The sequence below is a fragment of the Nicotiana tabacum genome, chromosome 20 (genome assembly GCF_000715075.1).
Source record: "Nicotiana tabacum cultivar K326 chromosome 20, ASM71507v2, whole genome shotgun sequence".
NCBI lineage: Eukaryota > Viridiplantae > Streptophyta > Magnoliopsida > Solanales > Solanaceae > Nicotiana > Nicotiana tabacum.
Window position 1 is genome coordinate 43,498,833 of NC_134099.1, and position 10,260 is coordinate 43,509,092.

Consider the following 10,260-nt stretch of genomic DNA (forward strand, 5'->3'; position numbering starts at 1 on the left):
GTAAAGTTAGAACCTTTGAATATCCTGGCCAGTTGTCTGCATACAGGTTAGTGAAAAAATAACAAGGGAGTAAAGCAGTTCTTCCTCACCGCGGGATGTGTAGGCGACGTTTTGAGATTTGGTATGTTCCTACTCTTTCGAGGCAAGAGTCTTGATACAGCCCCCCATTGTGTCTTGTCAGACTTGGCCAAAGATGTGTTTTGCTTACTCTTTGATCCCTCTGAGGGTGGTGGTATTGATGCCGGCGACGCGCCAGATGGCGAAGAATTTTCTCTTGTCGCGTATTGCTTTCTATCAACTTATTTAAGTCCTGCCCTTTGTAAGAGGTTTCATGCTTTTGGCGAAATGGGGTCGACGCTGTCTCCAGGTGGTGTGCCAATGGTCGTCTAAATAAGACGCCCATGCTTTGCGCCCTCTCCGATGGTACGGAGCTCGACGTCTCGGCCCGAGCTCAGATGGGCTATTTCAAGAGAATGGTTTTTGGGGCAATTTTTCATTTGAAATTTTCCAGGGATTCGGGATGCGGGGCGATTTGGTTCGTTAGTTCGAATCGCCCCACTGACTTTGGTCCGACATCATTGTTCCATATGAGCGAACCACCTGAATCTATGAACAAATGTTTTATTCAAAATAGATCAAATGAGGGAGAGGGTTACCAATGCGTCAGTATGATGCTGAGGTAGAGTCTCGGTGCCCTTTTCCCTAGTTGTAAGGGCGTCTTCGGGGATATATCCCCGAGTCCATTTTTCTCTGGTGATGGATATTTTTGTTCTTCTCATTACGGGTTCCTGTGGGGCATCGACTCCCCCCATGATCATGTGGATGATGTGTTGTGGCTCGTTTTTCTTGGTTGCCTCCCTCTCTTGGAATTGATTTTTGGCCCAATCGTTGAGGAATTCCCGAAGGTGCCCTTTGTTGAGCAGTCGAGCCACTTCCTCTCGTAGTTGATGGAAATCCTCGGTCCAATGACCGTGCGTGTTGTGGAACTGGCACACTAAGTTGTAATTTCTCTGCGAAGGATCTGATTGTATTGGTTTGGGCCACTTGGCATCTCTGATCTTGCTGATAGCGAACACGATGTCTGAAATATCGACATAGAAGTTGTATTTTTATAAGTGGGGCACGTTATTGGTGCTATTTTTCGATCGGACCTGGTTCTGTTGATGAAAACTCGAGGGTCCTATCCTCCGATCGTTGCGAGGTATGTTGCGCCTTGGGGCGTTCCTTCTCTCTTCGAGGTATGGCTGGTACCTATCTTTGTTTGATTCTTTTACCAGGAGTCTGTTTGGGTACACTGAGCCCAAAGGGGCTCCAAGTTGGTCATCCTCGTCCCTGATCTTTGACTGGTACCAGTTGTGGACGTTCGACCAGGTCACGGCTGGATATTCGATCAGGTTCTGCTTTAGCTATTTCGAGGCCACCGAGCTTCGTTCGTTCAGGCCTTGGGTGAAGGCCTGTACTTCCCAGTCGTCGGAGACTAGCGGTAGTTCCATCCGTTCCATCTGGAAGCGGGACAAGAATTCTCGCAGCATCTTGTTCTCTCTCTACTTAATTTTGTAAACGTCAGACTTCCTTGTTGCTACCTTGATGGCTCTGTCATGTTCCTTTACGAATGAGTCTGCTAACATGGTGAATGAATCTATGGAGTTGGGAGCCAAGTTGTGATACCATATTATTGCTCCCTTCAAAAGTGTTTCTCCAAAAATTTTCAGCAATACGGACTCGATCTCGTCATTCTTTATATCGTTAGCTTTTACTGCATAGGTATAGGCAGTAACGTGTTCATTAGCGTCGATGGTACTGTTGTACTTAGGGAGTTCTAGCATTCTGGACTTTTTAATAATGGGCTTTGGGGCCACTTCCTCGGGGAACGGCCCCTGTATGAACTTCTTCGAATCCAAACCTTTCAGGACCGGGGGTGCTCCCGAGATATGATCCACCCTAGAGTTGTAGGTCTCGGCCTTTTTATCGTTGGTTGCAATCATATTCTCACCTGACTTGATCCTTTTGGTGAGGTTCTCAAACATCTCTACTATGGCGGGGTCAACCACGGATTCGTTATTGCTTGATCTTTCGGGCACTTGCTCGGTGGAGGGAGCTGTCTCTGGTGCCGCTGTGCTGGGAGTTCTTGGATGGCTTTACAAATGAGCAATGGCCAGCTGTTGTGCCTGCAACATTTCAAAAATAACATGAAGACTGACTTCCTGTTCTTCCCAGGACGGGGTTTTTTGAGCTTCCTGTCGGTCACTGTGTCGTACGCTCCTATGTGTAAGAAATTTCGTCGACTTGTTGTGCGTCCTATGAGTCCGTGTCCGCTAGAATTGGTCCGGGAGCATTATCAGGATTTTGTAGTGGTGCTCCGGTGACCGAGACAGCTACGCCATTTTCCCTGTGGTTTTCGAGGTTGTCATTCTCGAGTCAGTTTATCGAGCCAGACATTTTGACCTGAAATCAAAAGATCTTGGACAATAAAAGTGTGAAGGATAATGTGTGTTTGTGCAATGAAACCAGCAAGAAAATAATCACTATTATTTTTAGCCCCACAGTGGGCGCCAAACTGTTTACCATGAAAAAGGTAACAACAATTAAATTTTTAAATGGGATTCTAAAAATACGTGATCTATTCCCGAGCTAGTTGTTAGAGCAGTTGATGCTAATAATATGAAGTTTAAAGATTAAATGCGAGTTGAAACAAGGTAGCAATCAAGCCGAATGGCCTTCTGCCCGGGTACAGGCCGGGTCGATGGGGGACCTCGGGATCGAGCTCGAACTATCGGGGGTAGTCGGGGATGGGATAACAGTTGAGGATATAATTAAACAAGGCTCTTTATGGCCAATACTAAGTTATATGATGAAGAACAAGTAAGAAAGTGATGAATATCAAGGTGACCTCGGGCCAGTGAGAACGAACAAGTTTAGAAAGAAAAGAGAGAGAGATATTATTGCACTTGTGGAGAAATGGAGCAACATCTGCCGTTTACAAGGTAGGATGATTCCCCTTTATATAGGAGGGGAACTCGACTACAAGTACATGGAGATTAATTACAAAGTATGGAGATGGGATGGCTTGACGCAATGCCTCAGTATAGGCTCTGGATAGGCCGGCCCTGTCAGACTTAGCCGTGTGCCTTGGGAGTTTTCCCTTCTGTCCTGGCTTTGATCTCTGTCTTCTCTGAGTCGGGCCTCGACGAGCCTCGAGGTCAGGAACTCGACCGTGGCTTCCTGTCCTCAGGGTCTCAAAGCGTTCTTCCGAAATGACTTGACAGTGAGAAATCAAGTCCTCTGATTTTGCCGCATACACCAATCTTTAAGATGTTGAAGAAGGATGCCTCCACCAAATGGACCGATGACTGCCAAAAGGCCTTCGACAAAATCAAAGAGTACTTGTCAACACCACCAGTCTTAGTCTCGCCCGAGCCAGGTAGATCCTTACTACTCTACCTTGCAGTGTTAGATGGAGCTTTCAGCTGCGTTCTGGGGCAGCACGTTGAAACGGGGAGGAAGGAGCAAGCCATTTATTATCTCAGTAAGAAGTTCACCCCGTAAGAGGCTCGGTATTCTCTATTGGAACGCACCTGTTGAGCTTTGACTTGGGTAGCTCAGAAGTTGAGACATTACTTCTGTGCCTATACCACATATCTCATATCGAGAATAGATCCCTTGAGGTACATCTTTCAGAAGCCCATGCCCACCAGCAAGCTAGCCAAGTGGCAAATCTTGTTGAGTGAGTTCGACATTGTTTACGTAACTCAGAAAGCGGTCAAGGGATAGGCACTGGCAGACCACCTTGCTGAAAACCCCGTGGATGGAGGATACGAACCCCTGAAAACGTATTTTCCTGATGAAAAGGTATCATTCATAGAAGAAGACATTGCGGAATCCTATGACGGTTGGAGAATGTTCTTCGATGGAGCAGCAAACTTCAAAGGAGTTGGCATAGGAGCAGTCATAATATTAGAAACCGGTCAGCATTATCCGGTGTCTGCCAAACTCAGGTTACCCTGCACCAACAATATGGCCGAGTATGAAGCCTGCATCTTAGGACTCAAAATGGCCATTGACATGAATGTTCAAGAGCAACTAGTGATTGGAGATTCAGACTTGCTTATACATCAGGTACGAGGAGAATGGACGACCAAGAACTCCAAGATACTCACGTATCTACATCATGTACAAGAATTGAGAAGGAGGTTCACAAAGACGGAATTACAGCATGTTCCTAGAATCCAGAATGAGTTTGTCGATGCATTGGCTACCCTATCATCTATGATACAGCATCCCGACAAGAATTTCATTGATCCCATTCCAGTGAAAATCCATAATCAGCCATCTTACTGTGCCCATGTTGAAGAGGAAGCAGACAGAAAGCCTTGGTTTCATGTTATCAGGAATATTTGGCAAAGAGAGAGTACCCGGAGCTTGCGAATCCTACTCAGAAACGCACATTTCGGAGACTGTCCAACAACTTCTTTCACAGCGGAGGAATCCTGTATAGGAGGACTCTCGATTTAGGATTATTAAGATATGTCAACACAAAGGAAGCACCAGGCTACTAGAGGAAATTCATGCTGGAACCTGCAGTCCACATATGAACGATTTTGTCTTAGCAAAGAAGATACTCTGGGCTGGTTACTTTTGGATGACTATGGAAACGGACTGTATCTAGTATATTCGAAAATGACACCGCTATCAGATACATGCAGATATGAAAGGTACCTCCAAGCAAGCTTAATACAACAAGATCATCGTGGTCGTTCGCCACCTGGGGGATGGACGTTATTGGACCAATCGAGCCTGCCGCTTCCAATGGACATAGGTTTATCCTAGTAGCCATCGACTATTTCACCAAATGGGTCGAAGAAACATCTTACAAAGCAGTGACTAAGAAATTCGTGGCAGACTTCGTCTGTGACGACATTGTTTGTCGATTCGGAATTCCAGAGTCAATCATTACTGATAATGGCTCCAACCTCAACAGTGACTTGATGAAAGCTATGTGCGAAACTTTAAAGATCAAACACAAAAATTCCACAGCCTACAGGCCTCAGGTGAATGGAGAGGTTGAAGCCGTCAACAAGAATATCAAGAAGATATTGAGGAAATTAATAAAGAATCACAGACAGTGGCACAAGAAATTATCATTTGCTCTTCTAGGGTATCGTACAATAGTCCGCACATCAACCAGGGCAACCCCCTATATGCTGGTTTATGGTACAGAGGCTGTCATTCCCGCTAAGGTAGAAATTCCTTCCCTAAGGATCATACAAGAAGCTGAGCTCGACGACGCAGAGTGGGTAAAAAGTCATTATGAGAAACTAGCCCTTATAGATGGAAAGAGAATGAATGGAGTCTGCCATGGTCAACTCTATCAGGACAAAATATCCAGAGCCTTCAACAAAAGAGTTAAGCCAAGACAGTTCACACCGGGCAGCTGGTGTTGAAGAAAATTTTTCCGCATCAAGATGAAGCCAAAAGGAAGTTCTCTCCCAATTGGCAGGGTCCATACATAGTTCACCGGGTTTTGACAGGAGGAGCCCTTATACTTGTGGAAATGGATGGAGAAGTCTGGCCAAAGCCGATCAATTCAGATGCAGTCAAGCGTTACTATGTGTAGTCTTTATGCTTTCCTTATATGATGTAAATTGAACTATGCCTCACCTGATTCCCGTTTAAGAGGGGATACGTAGGTAGCCCTATGTGTTCAGTCACAAATTCAATAAAATTTCATTTCCCCCCGCAATTGGAAACTGGGACAGAATTTTGAGGATCCTCCTCAAAATTCCGAAGTAATTTCAGACAATCGCCGCACGAGCAGCAGTCAGAAACGTCGACTCATCAAACTGGGGTAGAATTTTGAGGAGGACCCTCAAAATTGCATAGCAGGAGAGGTTGCAATGTCCTGAACTACGTCACAGTCATCAGTTCATCTAAAAAATTATTTTTAATTTATATCATACTTTTACAAAATCATGCATGTTATTATTGAAACTACTTTATTTATCAACGCTACCCTAATAATACAGACAGTATCATTAGATCAAAGCCGAACTAGTCAAGCAAAATCCAGCGTGGATACGAACTAACCTCCCCCTTACAAAACTCACAATTTTTCTTTGATGCAGGCACTAGAATTGTGAAATCATTAGACATATTGTACGCCCACGGGACAAACATTGTTCAAAATATGATTCTCAGAACCGTTGCACTTACCAACATTTGCAATCAACACACACAAGTAATGCTCCGTAGTTACAATGCTCACAGTAATCACAATGCCACAATCTGCTATCAGCTAAGAAAACTCTACTGTCATTTGTTATTTTATTTCCTGCATAAAGCTACCATTCTGCCTTCCAAGACTAAACGTTGTCTCCATCTACATCTTCATTGCATAAGGCTACCTTTCTGCCTTCCGAGACTAAATGTTGTCTCCATCTGCATCTGCATTGTATAAGGCTACCATTCTACCTTCCGAGGTTAAGCTCTACCTCCATCTGCATCTGTATTGCGTAAGGCTACTATTCTGCCTTCCAATCTGTATAAGGATACCATTCTACCTTCCGAGACTAAACGATGTCTCCATCTGCATTTGCATTGCATAAGGCTACTATTCTGCCTTCCAACTTGCATAAGGCTACCATTCTGCCTTCTGAGGCTAAGCTCTACCTCCATCTGCATTGCATAAGGCTAATATTCTGCCTTCCAATCTACATAAGGCTACCATTCTGCCTTCCGAGGTTAAGCTCTACCTCCACCTGCATTCGCATCTTTGCATAAGGCTACTCTCCTGCCTTTCGAGGCTAAGCTCTGCCTCCAATTTTCTTCGAAACTAAGCTCTATCCCAAGCACTATTTATCTCGCTTCTTTTACGGGCTAAGCTCTGCCCTTCAATTCGCAAGACTGAGCTCTATCTTTTCCGCATCATACTACTACATCCTTCATGGGCTGAAATATCGCCAATTCATCCAAACGCGTCATTGTTCGGAGGCACCATCTTCATAGCCCGAGAACACCATGTCATGGCCTGAGGATCTCTTTTGATCTCTTATATATCATTATTCAAAGGCATCATGGTTCGGAGGAACCATTCTCATAGCCCGAGAACATCATTTCATGGCCTACGAATCCTACATCCAACAACCCATGGCCCAGGACATCATGGTCTGAGGATGCCATTCCTAACCGTCCAAAGACAATATTCATGGTTTGACGGGAATTTGCATCATGTTCAAATTTATGCACACTATACGCTTATATTGCTTCTATTTGCAGGTAACATGGCGAGCAACGGCTATCCCAGTAGGAACGATCCCGCTCCAATTCCCTCAAGCTATATCAAACCTAACCATTCCCGTAAACTGTTCACTCACCCAGCCCTAGATGTTGCGTCAGTTCTTGAAATGGCTTCATCGGTATACTCCGCCGATGGATCCTAAACTACATACGACCTGATTCCTATAAAACCAGGGATATGTAGGCAACTCAGAAACCAGGGTGCGGCCTAAATCTCTTCAAACCGTTTCGATCGGTCAAAATTGGCCATCATATCTTTACCCGATAACTCTTTCATCCTTCCTGGGTAAAGAGGGCAGCTTTTGATACCCAATTTTTCCCAAAAATATTTTATAATTGCATACATGTCTTCAAAATCATGCATTGGCATCAATTGGTATTTTTCCACAATTGTTTACATTTTTTATTAATTTGCCCAGTATTTTATTTCTAATAAATAATTATAAAATTGCATCACAAATGATTTTAAAATATTTCTTAATTTAATATTACTATTTATGGTCTTATTAAGTCCAAATTATTCCATAAATAGCCAACTTGGCACATTTTGGCTTTAATTGCAATAACTCTGCAATTATAGCCCATGCATATAATTTTTATGTCATTTTTTACCAGGAATTAGTCTTTTGTATTTTTAAATACTAAATAACCATTTTTTAAAACATTTCTATGCATTAAATTCATTTTTTATAATTAGTAATTATTTTACAAATTATTTTAATTAATTTATTTGGGGTATTTGACAAATGGCCTTATTTTATTTCAATTATAGCCTAATTAATTCAACCCAAATCCTTATAAACCAGCCCAATAAAACCCAGGCCCAAACCCCTACCTAACCCCACCCAATCTTGTTGAATCCTGGCTATTGATCATTTTTGATCAATGGTCCAGATCCCCCATACCATAATTAAACCTAATAGACTACCCCTCTTCTCTCATTCCCCCCCCTCCCCTCATTCTCTCTCAACCAATCTCTCTATCTCCCTCTCTCTATCTCTGGTTCTCTCTAGAACCTTCTCTTCCCCCCTCCTCTCAGATGGACCTTGTCCACCTTCTCCGGCCACCTCCCTCGCCGGAAACCATGGCCTCTCATCATCTCCTGGCCTCTACTTCACCCTACGCCAGTTTGACACTACACTGAGGTCCTCAGGTGAACCTGGAGCGGTTCAACTCCTACACATGGTTTCTCATGCCATTTCTGGCCATCCATGGCCGTTTGAGTAAGATCTATGACTTTTCTGGCTAAAACCGATAACATTTTAAGGTTTTCTCATCTTTTCTGGGTTCTCTGAAACCCTAACTCTTAAGATTTTCCAATTTTCTTTTAGATCTGTCTTAGATCGGGGTATATTATGAGTTTTTTTGTTGTTTTCCTTAAAAGTTTTCCGATTTTCTCAAAATGACTTTTCATCTTCAAACTAGGGTTTGTAACCCCTTTTTAAAACACTTTTCCTTCTGATTGTTGGTATTAATCTATGATTTTTACTATGTTTAAACGGTTTATTTAAGTTTTTCTTTATCCGATTTGTTATGTTGAAAACCCTAATTTCGTCTCTTAAACTTCTTAGATCTGTACAGATTTGAGAAGGATCGAACTTATTTTTTTTACTTTTCTTTATGGAAAATCTCCTGATTTTCGAGTGGCTTGTCATCTTCCTAAACTAGGGTTTCTGAAAATCCTTTTGTTTGAAACGTTTTTTGGTTCTAAGTGCTTAATCCCCTGTGTCTATATGTTTTGACTGATTTTGTTGAGTTCTACCTTGACCCTAACTTGCCTATGTCAAAATCCGTAATTTTTAGGATTCTTCATTTGGTTTCTGTGTATTAGCATGACCTACTGATTCTCATGTTTCTTTTGAGTTCTTGTGATTTCTTGTGACTGCCTTGCCTTGATATGCTTCTACTGAGTTTCTCAGCCTAGACTTACACCAATTCTATGTGTTTGTGTTTGTCTTGACTGTTCGCATCAAGACTTGCATCTTTCTCACTGATTCAGTATCGTTTGATCTTCATGTTTTGCTAGAGTTGTGTGCCAGTTCTTGACTACCCATGTCTTACTCTATTTATATGTTTATACATGCTGACTCTTTTCCATGACTTTCTCTTTGATTGATTCTGAATTCCTTATTACTTGGTGTGATTTGAACATTTTCCTTTGGACCCCCCGACTCCTACCTTTCCACTTAATTTGATTAGTTGCTTGCCTTAATTAATTTTTCCTTGATTTGTCTGCATTGCTACTTAATTCTTACTGATTGTTTCCTTAGTTTGAAAACTTTCTGAACCTAGCCTTAATTACCAGTTCTATACTGGTACTATTTTGAAATCTTTCCTTATTTGTTATACTCCAGTCGTGTATAATTTCTTTCCTTACTTGTCACATGCTCTTTACCATTTACACTGACTCCCTTAATTAAAGGGAAATTCGAACCAATTTTTATACTGAGTTCTATAATTACTAAAAAATCTGTTCAACTCTCTCTCACACGACTATATAAATTACTCTCTTCTACAGTTTGGACACAAACAAAAAAATCTGTTCAACTCTCTCTCACACGACTAAAACTCTCTATTCTCTCTTCTGTGCTACTTACTACTATCCTAAGCTAGCCGGCTGCAAGCCAAGGCTAACTACTGTGCCTCTCCTATTTCGGCTTTGTGTTTTGCTTTCTTCACTTCAGTGGTATGTTCTAATTCAGATTTCAGTCCTCAAACCAACATATTTCTATTAATGTTACAATTCCTTTTATTTCTGATATGCTTTTATTTACTATCTTTTTTGTTTAAACATGTAATTAGGATCCTAAATTCCCTCTACATGTTAAGTTATGCCTTACTTGTCAATGACCCGCATGTTTCTATGTACTCAGTACATGTTTCTTATGTTAATCCCCATGATTGGTACATGGTCTTAGTTGTTTGATGTTGATATAATCCAATACCCTACTATCCCCTAATCCTTTG